The sequence below is a fragment of the Chiloscyllium punctatum genome, chromosome 20, assembly GCF_047496795.1.
Source record: "Chiloscyllium punctatum isolate Juve2018m chromosome 20, sChiPun1.3, whole genome shotgun sequence".
Taxonomy (NCBI): Eukaryota; Metazoa; Chordata; class Chondrichthyes; order Orectolobiformes; family Hemiscylliidae; genus Chiloscyllium; species Chiloscyllium punctatum.
In genome coordinates this window covers 1,295,875-1,311,021 of record NC_092758.1, presented here as the reverse complement: position 1 = coordinate 1,311,021, position 15,147 = coordinate 1,295,875, and positions in this window count along the sequence as shown.

Here is a 15,147-nt window from a genome sequence, read left to right as displayed (position 1 = left end):
AGAGAGACCACCCACACCGGGGAGAGAGAGAGACCACCCTCACTGGGGAGAGAGAGAGACCACCCACACCGGGGAGAGAGAGAGACCACCCACACCGGGGAGAGAGAGACCACCCACACCGGGGAGAGAGAGAGACCACCCTCACTGGGGAGAGAGAGAGACCACCCTCACCAGGGAGAGAGAGAGACCACCCTCACTGGGGAGAGAGAGAGACCACCCACACCGGGGAGAGAGAGACCACCCACACCAGGGAGAGAGAGACCACCCACACCGGGGAGAGAGAGACCACCCACACCGGGGAGAGAGAGAGACCACCCACACCGGGGAGAGAGAGAGACCACCCACACTGGGGAGAGAGAGAGACCACCCACACCGGGGAGAGAGTGAGAGAGACCACCCACACCGGGGAGAGAGAGAGAGAGACCACCCACACCGGGGAGAGAGAGAGACCACCCACACTGGGGAGAGAGAGAGACCACCCACACCGGGGAGAGAGTGAGAGAGACCACCCACACCGGGGAGAGAGTGAGAGAGACCACCCACACTGGGGAGAGAGAGAGACCACCCACACTGGGGAGAGAGAGAGAGAGACCACCCACACCGGGGAGAGAGAGAGACCACCCACACCGGGGAGAGAGAGAGACCACCCACACTGGGGAGAGAGAGATAGAGACCACCCACACCGGGGAGAGAGAGACCACCCACACCGGGGAGAGAGAGAGACCACCCACACCGGGGAGAGAGAGACCACCCACACCGGGGAGAGAGAGAGAGACCACCCACACCGGGGAGAGAGAGAGAGAGACCACCCACACCGGGGAGAGAGAGAGACCACCCACACTGGGGAGAGAGAGAGACCACCCACACCGGGGAGAGAGAGAGAGAGACCACCCACACCAGGGAGAGAGAGAGACCACCCACACCGGGGAGAGAGAGAGACCACCCACACTGGGGAGAGAGAGAGACCACCCACACCGGGGAGAGAGAGAGAGAGACCACCCACACCGGGGAGAGAGAGACCACCCACACCGGGGAGAGAGAGAGACCACCCACACCGGGGAGAGAGAGAGACCTCCCACACCGGGGAGAGAGAGACCACCCACACCGGGGAGAGAGAGAGAGACCACCCACACCGGGGAGAGAGAGACCACCCACACCGGGGAGAGAGAGAGACCACCCACACTGGGGAGAGAGAGAGACCACCCACACTGGGGAGAGAGAGAGACCACCCACACCGGGGAGAGAGAGAGACCACCCACACCCGGGAGAGAGAGAGACCACCCACACCGGGGAGAGAGAGAGACCACCCACACCCGGGAGAGAGAGAGACCACCCACACTGGGGTGACAATACTATGTACAGTTTTAGTCCCTGTATTCCAGAAAGAATGTCCGACAGTGGATGGCACTTTAAGAGATTCACTGGACTGATCCCTGGGATGAAGAGATTGAGTTTTCAAGGACAACTCAACAGATTTGGACATTATGCATTAGAGTTTATATCATCTTATTGAAACATACAAAATTCAGAGGGGGCTGAACAGGAAAATGTTGAGAAGATCTTTCCACTCGTGAGAGAATCTTAAACAAGGGGACACAGTTACACCATAAGGAGACAATTACTTCAAACTCAGAGGTGAAGGAGTTTGCGTTTCTCTGAGAGGTAGTAACTGTCTGGAAATCTCTCTTCCAGGGACCAGCGGAGATTGGATCATTGAGGTGAGCAGTATGAGGAGCATGAACGAGGAGACCTGAGGTAGATCAGCCACGATCTTATAGGAGGGTGGAACCGAGTGAACTATTCCTGCTGATGTTCCTTATAAACGTTCCTAAAGGGAGTGCAGGAGTACAGGAAACTGAGAGCGTCTGTGAATAAATCACTGAAAGTGTAAGGAGAGATTGGGAGAACAATTCAGAAAGCACCCAGCAGCTGAGGAGATGTCAATGACCAGAGAGTACAAAAGCAAGGAAGTTGTGATAAATCTTTATAAAACACTGGCTGTCTCTCAAGTGGAGCTTTCAGCCAAATCCTGGTCAAGACAAATTCCCACCACACAGGTGTCAGCAATGAGCGTCTCCAAAAGGGAGAATCTAACTATCACCCTTGACACCCCATAGCAACACCATCGCTGAATTCCTGGGAGTTACCACGACTACAAACTGAACTGGACAAACCACGAGACTGAGGCTGCAAGACTAGGTTCGAGGGTAACAATCTTGAAACCTGTCCTCCATCTATAAGGCACAAGTCAGGAGTGTGATGGAATACTCCCCACTTGCCTGGATGGGGGCTGCTCCAACAACACTCAAGAAGCTTAACACCATCCAGGACAAAGCAGCTCGTTTGACTGGCATCACATCCACAAACATCCACTCCCTCCACCACTGAAGCTCAGTAGCAGCAGTGTGCACTATCTACAAGATGCATTGCAGGAATTCACCAAAACTCCTGAGACAGCACCTTCCAAACCCATGACCACTTCCATTAAAAAGAACAAGGTTAGCAGACATAATTTGGAAATGCCGGTGTTGGACTGGGGTGTACCAAGTTAAAAATCACACAACACCAGGTTATTGTCCAACAGGTTTAGTTGTTGGACTATAACCTGGTGTTGTGTGATTTTTAAGGTTAGCAGATACATGATAATACCACCCTTTCCAGTTCCCCTCCAAGCCACTCACTATCCTGACCTGGAAATATATCATGTCGTGGGGGTGTTAGTATTGGAATGGGTTGGACAAGGTCAAAAATCACACTACATCAGGTTATCGTTCAATGGGTTTATTTGAAAATGTGTACAATGCTTGATGAAAGAACAGCGCATCAAAAGCTTGTGTTTTCAAATAAATCTATTGGACTATAATCTGATTTTTGACCTTGGAAATATGTCACCATTCTTTCACTATTACTGAGTCAAAATACCGGAATTTCCTCCCTATCTGGGTCTACCTACAGCACATGGACTGCAGTGGTTCAAGGCAGCTCACCACCACCTTCTCAAAGGGCAACTAGGGACAGCCAATCGATGTTGGAAAAGCCAACATTCCAAGAAGAAATCAAAATAAGTTTTCCAAAAAAAAAGTCCATAAAAAGAACCTTTTTTCAGGGAATTTACCACAGGATGTGTTAGGATATATTTTCAGGTGAAGGCCCGTGTTCAGTTTGCTGACTATATTGTGGACCACTTTATTTATCCAGTAATGCAGCGGAGAAATCTCACAACTTTAGAGAGGGATAAATATTATGGAAAGAATGACTTAAGTTTCAATGTCACATATTGTATGACCAATCTAATCAACACTTCGAAGTCTTAACAATCTTTTAAAAATAGTCAATGTCATGATTAATTCTATTTTTGACAGATAATAATGAACAGGAGGATGAATAAGCTTTGTCTGATAGCACAATGAAAGAATTCATCATTTTTTTCACAGAAATCGATCTTTCTACAATCATTAAGTCAAAGGTATTGTTTCCAGTATAATTCCAGACTGTTCTCTCTATTATCCTGAAACTCTCATTATGCATTGTATATCCCAGCTAAACGTAAACCCCCCCCTTACTTTTCATAATCGTTAGATTTCAGCATGTAGTTGAATTGATAAAAATGTCTATTTTCATAAAAAAGAATAGAATAGAATGGCAATTCATGGTCACATATTTTTACAAAAAAAACACTGAAAAGTTTAATAAGTTACCATAAACAAGAAAAATAAAAAATAAAAATTGACCACAGTTTAATTGATGGATACTGGGTTCGGGGTTCACTGGAAACCTAGATCAAAACTGCCACACAGTGCCAGGCTGAGAGTGTCCCACTGAGCCAACACCGCCCTGCCATGCCTCTGCACCGAGACAATGCTGCAACACCAGGAGATTGCCAGCCACACCGAAACGAGACCTCCGCACTGAGACAATAGGATCACAGCGGGAGACTGCCCTTCCAGACGGCAAACCAAAACCCCCATTCCAAGTGAATGGAACCCTCCTCATCGCTGGGCTTAGGCTGAAAAAAGATATCTTCCACTGAATTTGGTAAAAGATGGTAAAGGACCATAATAAGTGGAAACATTTAAAAAAACACACGGAAAGAAAGAAAAGTAAAACACATTGAGTAGATGAGCTCTGGACTCCTGGACTGAGGAGCCCACATATTGCGTTGCTACTCAATGTCAATGTTTGCAATTGAAGTTACTTCAGAATATTCTTCCCTTTCAGTTCTTCTTGGTATTTGCATTCTCTGCTGAGCTACCATTATTGTAACCATAAGGCCAGAAGGTGTAGGAGCAGAAGGTGCCCATTCGGGCCATCGAGTCCACTTCATCATTGAATCCCTATGGTTCTCTCTCTAGTCCCAATACTCAAGGGTCCCACCAATCACAGTTCATAACAGAAATATCATGGTTTTATCTGGTTCCTAATATGTCAAATTGCTACATTTGACTTGGCATAAAAATAATTATTAATCATGCTTTTTTAATAAACACATTATGTATTCTTTGTAAAACCAAAATTATACTACAATGATACAGAATTTATAAACACACCTACAGTTCTTCAAATTTATTTCCCTCAAGTTCCTATCCAATATCCATCCCCATTGCCTTCTCCCGGAGACATAGAACATAGAACAATACAGTGCAGAACAGGCCCTTTGGCCCTTGATGTTGTGCCAGCCTATGAACTGTTTTCAGCTCATCCCCCTACGCAATCCAATCATCATCCATGTGCTTATCTAAGGATTGTTTAAGTCTCCCTAATATGGCTGAGTTGACTACATTCGAAGGCAGGGTATTCTACACCCTTATCGCTCTCTGTGTAAAGAACCTGCCTCTGACATCTGTCTTAAATCTATAACCCCTCAATTTGTAGTTATGTCCCCTCGTACAAACTGACATCTTCATCCTAGGAAAAAGACTTTCACTGTCTACCCTATCTAATCCTCTTATCATCTTGTATGTCTCTATCAAATCCCCTGTTAGCCTTCTTCTTGCCAATGAGAACAGACCCAAGTCTATCAGCCTTGCCTCATAAGACCTTCCCTCCAGACCATATTCCCAATTCCTCCGCCTCAGCCGCATCTGCTCCCAGGGGGACCAATTCCACTACCGAACAACTCAAATGGCCTCCTTCTTCAAAGACTGCAATTTCCCCTCCGACGTGGCCGTCGATGCCCTCCACCGCATCTCCTCCACTTCCCGCTCCTCCACCCTTGAGCCCCGCCCCTCCAACCGCCACCAGGACAGAACCCCACTGGTCCTCACCTTCCACCCCACCAACCTCCATATACATCATATCATCCTCCGTTATTTCCACCACCTCCAAACAGACCTCACCACCAGGGATATATTTCCCTCCCCTCCCCTATCAGTGTTCCGGAGAGACCACTCCCTCTGCGACTCCCTTGTCAGGTCCACACCCCCCGACCAACCCAACCTCCACTCCCGGCACCTTCCCCTGCAACCGCAAGAAATGCAAAACCTGCGCCCACACCTCCCCCCTCACCTCCCTCCAAGTCCCCAAGGGATCCTTCTATATCCGTCGCAAATTCACTTGCACCTCCACACGCACCATTTACTGTATCCGCTGCACCCGATGTGGCCTCCTCTACATTGGGGAGACAGGCCACCTACTTGCGGAATGTTTCAGGGAACACCTCTGGGACACCCGGACCAACCAACCTAACTGCCCCGTGGCTGAACACTTTAACTCCCTCTCCCACTCCATAAGACCATAAGACCATAAGACATAGGAGTGGAAGTAAGGCCATTCGGCCCATCGAGTCCACTCCGCCATTCAATCATGGCTGATGCGCATTTCAGCTCCACTTACCAGCATTCTCCCCATAGTCCTTCATTCCTCTAGACAACAAGAACCTATCAATCTCGGCCTTGAAGACATTTAGCATCCCGGCTTCCACTGCACTCCGTGGCAATGAATTCCACAGGCCCACCACTCTCTGGCTGAAGAAATGTCTCCGCATTTCTGTTCTGAAATGACCCCCTCTAATTCTAAGGCTGTGTCCACGGGTCCTAGTCTCCTCGCCTAACAGAAACAATTTCCTAGCATCCACCTTTTCAAAGCCATGTATTATTTTTTACGTCTCTATTAGATCTCCCCTTAATCTTCTAAACTCCAACGAATACAATCCCAGTATCCTCAGCCGTTCCTCATATGCTAGACCTGTCATTCCAGGGATCATCCATGTGAATCTCCACTGGACACGTTCCAGTGCCAGTATGTCCTTCCTGAGGTGTGGGGACCAAAACTGGACACAGTACTCCAAATGGGGCCTAACCAGAGCTTTATAAAGTCTTAGTAGTACATCTCTGCTTTTATATTCCAATCCTCTTGAGATAAGAGACAACATTGCATTCGCTTTCTTAATCACAGACTCAACCTGCATGTTTACCTTTAGAGAATCCTGGACTAGCACTCCCAGATCCCTTTGTGCTTTGGCTTTATTAATTTTCTCACCATTTAGAAAGTAGTCCATGCTTTTATTCTTTTTGCCAAAGTGCAAGACCTCGCACTTGGTCACGTTAAATTCCATCAGCCATTTCCTGGACCACTCTCCCAACCTGTCTAGATCCTTCTGTAGCCTCCCCACTTCCTCAGTACTACCTGCCTATCCACCTAACTTCGTATCGTTGGCAAACTTCGCTAGAACGCCCCCAGTTCCCTCATCCAAATCATTAATATATAATGCGAACAGCTGTGGCCCCAGCACCGAACCCTGCGGGACACCGCTCGTCACCGGCTGCCATTCTGAAAAAGAACCTTTTATCCCAACTCTCTGCCTTCTGTTAGACAGCCAATCCTCAATCCATCCCAGTAGCTCACCTCGAACACCATGGGCCCTCACCTTGCTCAGCAACCTCCCGTGTGGCACCTTATCAAAGGCCTTTTGAAAGTCCAGATAGACCACATCCACTGGGTTCCCCTGGTCTAACCTACTTGTTACCTCTTCAAAAAATTCCAACAGGTTTGTCAGGCATGACCTCCCTTTACTAAATCCATGTTGACTTGTTCTAATCAGACTCTGCTCTTCCATGAATTTAGAAACCTCATCCTTAATGATGGATTCTAGAATTTTACCAACAACCGAGGTTAAGCTGATTGGCCTATAATTTTCCATCTTTTGCCTTGATCCTTTCTTGAACAAGGGGGTTACTACAGCCATCTTCCAATCATCCGGGACCTTTCCTGACTCCAGTGACTCTTGAAAGATCTCAACCAATGCCTCTGCTAGTTCCTCAGCAACCTCTCTCAGAACTCTAGGGTGTATCCCATCGGGGCCAGGAGATTTATCAATTTTAAGACTTTTTAACTTTTCTAGCACTATCTCTTTCGTAATGGCAACCATACTCAACTCAGCCCCGTGACACCCTTTAATTTTTGGGATATTACTCATGTCTTCCACTGTGAAAACTGACGCAAAATATTTGTTAAGTTCTCCTGCTATTTCCTTATCTCCCATCACTAGGCTCCCTGCATCAGTTTGAAGTGGCCCAATGTCTACTTTTGCCTGTCGTTTGTTTCTTATGTACTGAAAGAAACTTTTACTATTATTTCTAATATTACTGGCTAGCCTACCTTCATATTTGATCCTCTCATTTCTTATTACACTCTTTGTTATCCTCTGTTTGCTTTTGTATCCTTCCCAATCTTCTGATTTCCCACTGTTCTTAGCCACTTTATAGGATCTCTCTTTTTCTTTAATACATTTCCTGACTTCCTTTGTCAGCCAAGGTTGTCTAATCCCTCCCCGGTTAATCTTTCTTTTCTTGGGAATGAACCTCTGTACAGTGTCCTTAATTATACCTACAAACTCCTGCCATTTTTGCTCTAGTGTCTTCCCGGTTAGCCTCTGCTTCCAGTCTATTTTAGCCAGTTCCTCTCTCATGCCCTCATAATTACCTTTATTCAACTGTAACACCATTACATCAGATTTTTCCTTCTCCCTTTCAAACTCCAGACTGAACTCTACCATATTATGGTCGCTACTTCCTAAGGGTTCCCTTACTTTAAGATCTTTTATAGAGTCTGGTTCATTGCAAAGCACTAGGTCCAGAATAGCCTGCTCTCTTGTGGGCTCCATGACAAGCTGTTCCAAAAAGCCATCCTGTAAGCATTCCATGAATTCCCTTTCTTTAGATTCACTAGCAACATTATTTACCCAGTCCACCTGCATATTGAAGTCACCCATGATCAATGTAACCTTGCCTTTCTGACATGCCTTTCTCTATCTCCGCCAAGGACATGCAGGTTCTTGGCCTCCTCCATCGCCAGACCCTGGCCACACGATGCCTGGAGGAAGAGCACCTCATCTTCCGCCTAGGAACCCTCCAACCACATGGGATGAATGTAGATTTCTCCAGCTTCCTCATTTCCCATCCCCCCACCTTATCTCAGTCCCACCTCAAGTTCCTATCCAATTTCCATCCCCATTACCTCCTCCCGAAGACATAGGACATAGAACAATACAGCACAGAACAGGCCCTTTGGCCCTCGATGTTGCGCCAGTCTATGAACTGTTCTCAGCTCATCCCCCAACGCAATCCCATCATCATCCATGTGCGTATCTAAGGGTTGTTTAAATCTCCCTAATGTGGCTGCAATCTTCTTCCCGACCTCTCCATCCCCACCCCCTCTCTGGCCTATCACCCTCACCGTCACCTCCTTCCACCTATCGTATTCCCAGCGCCCATCCCCCAAATTCCCTCCCCCCTATCTCAGCCCACTTGGCATGCCAGCCTCATTCCTGAAGAACGGCTTATGCCGAAAACGTCGATTCTCCTGCTCCTCAGATGCTGCCTGGCCTGCTGTGGTTGTCCAGCACCATATTTTTCAACTCTGGTACTCCAGTATCTGCAGTCCTCACTTTCTCCAGACCAGGCAACATCCTGGTAAATCTCCTCTGCACCTTTTCCAATGCTTCCACATCCTTCCCTAAATATGTGGACCAGAACTGTACACAATATTCCAAGTGTGGCTGCAACTAATGTTTTGTATAGTTGCAGCATGATATTGCAGTTCCGGAACTCAATCCCTCTACGAATGAAACCTAACAGCCTTCTTAACAGCACTATCCACCTGGGTGGCAACTTTCAGGGATCTATGTACATGGACTCAAATATCCCCCTGCAGGTCCACACTACCAAGAATCTTTCCATTGACCCAGTACTCTAGCTTCCTGTTATTCTTCCCAAAGTGCATCACCTCACATTTAGCTGCATTGAACTCTATTTGCCCCCTCTCAGCCCAATTCTGCAGTTTATCCAAGTCCCCCTGCAACCTGTAACATTCTTCCACACTGTCCACTACTCCATCGACTTTAGTGTCATCTGCAAATTTACTAATCCATCCACCTATGCCTGCGTCTGCATCATTTATAAAAATGACAAACAGCAGTGGTCCCAAAACCGATCCTTGTGGCACACCACTAGACAACAGGATGCAAGTCATTATCATTGGTTGTGTAAGGTTTCCCTTGTACCTTCTGTCCAAAACCTGAACTTAGACCGACCAAATCACTCTGAAAGTAAAGGAAGTGTCATAGACAATCGGGCTACTCCCTGTTTAGAGAGAGAGAATTGGTGGTGGTCACCTTGCCTCAGGTGAGGGGAGAAATTGAGGAGAGTCCTTCATGGTGTGATAAAACAGCTCCTTTAATCAGGTTATGCTGTCCTCGGCGTTTTTTTTCAGCGAGGTCTTAAATGATGCAAAAAGACTTAAAAAGCTTGACATTAAATGATTTAAGATGAATCTGATAATAACTAACAGATACTGCCTGAGTCAGAAGGCTTTCAAGTTTTAAAAAAACACTTGTACAATGGAAAGGGAGTGGCCAGTTCTCTCAGCTCAGCTTTTCTCTGGTTTTGGTTTTATTTTAGCTGTAGTGGAAAAGCTGCTGGACCCAGAAGCAGGTCCATGCTGGTACTCTCTCTCTGACCTCTCTCCTGTAACACTCTGATTTTACCTTTTGTGCCAAGGGGTGTTTATGGGGATTGTTGCAAGTATTGGGAACAGTATCATTTGCTTGGAATAATCTGTTGAGTTTTCGGAGAGATTAAGTTATTCTGTACTCTGTTCCTTTGTGTTTGTGTTTCATTCGGTAATCTTGTAAATAAATTCTGATTTGTTTAAAACTAAATGGGTTGGCCAGCTGCATCCCTCCTGGAATATCCACTCACACCTGCTTAAAACAGCGAACAAAACTAGGCTCTGGGCTACTTTCCTGAAATGTTTTGAGGGGGTCTGGCCTGGTCCATAACAATGGTAACCTCAGCCAGTGCAAGAATTGAACTCCCACAACTGATATAGCACTACATCACAAATCAGTCATTTCAGAGGATTACGGGGCAGAATGAGATTGCAGATTGAGAACGTTGAGGACATGAAGTAATCTGAAAACAAAGCATCACTGACCTTGGAGCCAATCTTGGTCACTGTGCAAAATGGTGACGGATGGAAAGGCCCAATGTGAGTTAGTACAGGAATAACAGAGGATTCCGTGTAGTCATGGAGGGTGTAAGGTATGAGGACAGCCAAGAAATCAACAAATGGTGAAGTGTAGAGGCAACAAAAAGACCAGATGCTTGAAAAAACTTGATCTATTTTTGGGAAATAAGGCAGGGCAGGTGAATGATGTGTCAGTGGGGGTGCACTTTGGGGCCAGTGACCATAATCCTACTAGTTTTAAAATAGTGATGGAAAAGGATAGGCAGGATCTAAAAGTTGAAGTTCTAAATTGGAGGAAGGCCAACTTTGACAGTATTAGGCAAGAACTTTCAAAAGTTGATTGGTGGCAGATGTTCGCAGGTAAAGGGTCAGCTGGAAAATGGGAAGCAGGCAGATATGAGATAACAAGAATCCAGAGACAATATGTTCCTGTTAGGGTGAAGCACAAGGCTGGTAGTTGTAGGGAATGTTGGATGACTAGAGAAAATTAAGGTTTTGGTCAAGAATAAGAAGGAAGCATATGTCAGATGCAGAAAGCAAGGATCAAGTGTATTCTCTGGAGTATAAAGGCAGTAGGAGTTTACTTAAGAAGGAAATCAGGAGGGCAAAAAGGGAACATGTGATAGCTTTGGCAAATAAAATTAAGGAGAATCCAAAAGGATTCTACAAATATGACACTAAGGTCGGTGGAGTTGTGGATATTGCGGATGACACTAAGGTCGGTGGAGTTGTGGACAGTTACGAAGGATGTAGTAGGTTGCAGAGATACATAGATAGGGTGCAGAGCTGGGCTGAGAGGTGGCAAATGGAGTTTAATGTGGACAAGTGTGAGGTAATACACTTTGGACGGAGTAATCGGAATGCAAAGTACTGGGCTAATGGGAAGATCCTTGGTAATGTAGATGAGCAGAGACACCTCACTGTCCATTGTGGGCGGCACGTTGGCACAGTGGTTAGCACTGCTGCCTCACAGCGCCAGAGACCCGCGTTCAATTCCCGCCTCAGGCGACTGACTGTGTGGAGTTTACATGTTCTCCCCGTGTCTGCGTGGGTTTCCTCCGGGTGCTCCGGTTTCCTCCCACAGTCCAAAGATGTGCAGGTCAGGTGAATTGGCCATGCTAAATTGCCCGTAGTGTTAGGTAAGGGGTAAAGGTAGGGGTATGGGTGGGTTGCGCTTCGGCGGGTCGGTGTGGACTTGTTGGGCCGAAGGGCCTGTTTCCACACTGTAATGTCATCTAATCTAATCTAAATGCACACAGATCCCTGAAAGTTGCCACCCAGATTGACAGGGTTGTTAAGAAGGCATACAGTGTTTTGGACTTTATTAATAGAGGGATTGAGTTCTGGAACCAGGAGGTTATGCTGCAGTTATACAAAGCTCTGGTACGGCCACACTGGAGTATTGTGTACAGTTCTGGTCATTGCATTATAAGAAGGATGTGGAAGCTTTGGAAAGGGTGCAGAGGAGATTTACTAGGATGTTGCCTGGTATGGAAGGAATATCTTATGAGGAAAGGCTGAGGGACTTGGGGCTGTTCTCGTTAGAGAGAAGAAGGTTGAGAGGTGACTTAATAGAGACATACAAGATAATCAGAGGGTTAGATAGGGTGGACAGGGAGAGCCTTTTTCCAAGTATGGGAACGGCAAACACGAGGGGACACAACTTTAAAGTGAGGGGAGATAGGTATAAGACAGATGTCAGAGGTAGTTTCTTTAGTCAGAGAGTAGTAAGGGTATGGAATGCTTTACCTGCAACAGTAATAGATTTGCCAAGTTTAAGTGCATTTAGGTCATCATTGGACAAGCATATGGACGTACATGGAATAGTGTAGGTGGGATGAGCTTCAGATTAGTATGACAGGGCGGCACAACATCGAGGGCTGAAGGGCCTGTACTGCGCTGTAATGTTCTATGTTCTATGTTCTAAATATGTTAAAGACAAAAGGGTAACTAGGGAGAGACTAGAATCCCTTAAAGATCAGCAAGGCGGCCTATGTGTGGAACTGCAGAAGATGGAGGAGATACTAAATGAGTATTGTGCATCAGTGTTTACTGTGGAGATGAACATGGAAGGTTTAGAATGTGGGGTAACAAATAGCAATATGTTAAAAAATGTTGATATTACAGAGGAGGAGGTGCTGGTGTTAAAACACATGATGGTGGATAAATCCTCAGGACCTGATCAGGTGTACCCAGAACTCTGTGGGAAGTTAGAGAAGTGATTGCTGGGCTCTTTGCTGAGATATTTGTATCATCGATAGTCACAGGTGAGGTGCTGGAAGACTGGAGGTTGGCTAATGTGGTGCCACTGTGTAAGAAGGGTGGTAAGGACAAACCAGGGAACTATAGACCAGTGAGCCTGACGTCGGTGGTGGGCAAGTTGTTGGAGGGAATCCTGAGGGAAAGGATTTACATGTATTTCGAAAGGCAGGGACTGATTAGGGATAGTCAGCATAGCTTTGTGCATGGGAAATCATGTCTCACAAACATGATTGAATTTTTTGAAGAATAACAAGGACGATTGATGACGGCACATCAGTGTACGTAATCTGTATGGACGTCAGTAAGGTGTTTGACAAGATTCCTCATGGGAGACTGATTAGCAAGGTTAGATCTCATGGAATACAGGGAGAACTAGCCATTTGGATACAGAACTAGCTCAAAGAAAGAAGTCAGAGGGTGGTGGAGTGTTGCTTTTCAGACTGGAGGCCTGTGACCAATAAATTATTTGGATGCGATCATTCGAGGTACAGTTAGTAAGTTTGCAGACAACACCAAAATTGGAGGTGTAGTGGACAGTGAAGAATTACCTCAGATTATGACTGGATCTTGATCAGATGGGCCAATGGGCTGAGGAGTGGCAGATGAAGTTTAATTTAGATAAATGTGAGGTACTGTATTTTGGAAAGGGAAATCAGGCAGGATTTATACACTTAATGGTAAGGTCGTGGGGAGTGTTACTGAACAAAGAGACCTTGGCATGCTGGTTCATTGCTTGTTGAAAGTGTGTGGCAGATTGTTAGGATAATGATGAAGGTGTTTTGTATGCTTCCTTTTATGGTCAGAGTATTGAGTACAGGAGTTGGGAGGTCATGTTGCAGCTGTACAGGAAATTGGTTAGACCACTTTTGGAATATTGTGTGCAATTCTGGTCTCCCTGCTATCGGAAGGATGTTGTGAAACTTGAAAGGGTTCAGAAAAGATTTACAAGGATGTTGCCAGGGTTGGAGGATTTGAGCTACAGGGAGAGACTGAACAGGCTGGGGCTGTTTTCTCTGGAGCGTCGGAGGGTAAGGCATGACCTTATAGAGGTTTATAAATCATGAGGGGCATGGATGAGGTGATTAGGCAAAGTCTATTTCCTGGGGTGGGGGAGTCCAAAACTAGAGGGAATAAGTTTAATTTGAGAGGCAAAAGATTTAAAAGGGATCAAAGAGAAAACTTTTCCACACAGAGGGTGGTGCATGTTTGTAATGAGCTACCAGAGGAAGTGGTGGAGGCTGGTACAATTATTGCATTTAAAAGGCATCTGGGTGGGTATATAAATAGGAAGGATCTAGAGGGATATGGATTGGGTGCTGGCAAATGGGTCTAGATTAATTTAGAATATCTGGTTGGCATAGATGAATTGGATTGAAGGATCTGTTTTGGTACTGTACATCTCCATGACTCTCTGACTCTAAGTAGAGTTGAGACTGATGTTTTTTTTTTTTCTCCTTCTATCCCCACACTACCGCCTAAGTGCGGTAGTGCTTATTCTTTCCCCAGCACCCATGGTGTGTGTGTGCAGGTGTGAGACACAGTGAAAGACACAAAGTGCACGAATCTTTATTCAGTTTCCACCACCAGGAAGATAGGAAAGACACCCGAGTGGCCAGAGACTGATGTTATTAAGGAGGCAGAATTATGTGATTGGTTGACTCTGTAATCTCTCAGGAGGTGTAACGTTGTGATGATGATGCCTGATACTGGGGCAGAAGGACTTATCATTTCAACAGGTAAACACACATTTCTTTGTCCTGAAAAGAAAGTTGTTTGCGTTTAGCTTTGTACCGATTGTAATGTGCAGATATCTTCTCTAGTTATCCAAGCAGTAAAGCCAGACAACATAATTCATAAATTATACTTCCTAATAAAGCTTAGGAATTGCATATTGTAAGAACCATGAGAGTTATTGCAGAAGCACTTTCTTCCTCAGTATGTTGATTGGCAGCTGGGGACAGGTTTATCCTTTGTTAATGAATCTGTCTTTATTTTCTTCATTGAGCTACATCATTAAAAGTGAGCCTGGAAGATAACTGGTTGACATATGCCATTGTTAACTATTTACTCTTTTTTAAAGAAACACTGCATACAAAGAGATCATCACTGTTTGTTTTTTCTCCCAGCTGGACCTAAGTTAGGTACATTCTTACTTGTGAGTCAGAAGGTTCACAGCTTCACACAATTCCAGAATTGCAGCTCACAATCGAGCTTGACAGTGCAGTGCAGTGAAAGTGCTACTTTGATGCTGGGGCCTTTGTTGTATGGACCAGTAAACTGATGTCCCGTTGGTTCTTTTCTTGAAGAAGAACAAGTAAGTTCCTCTCATGCCTTTGATCAAGAGACAGTATTACTCAAATAAGAATTACCCAGGCAACACTGCATTGCATCCTGGGTCGCCACTGTAGGTAGTTGGAACCA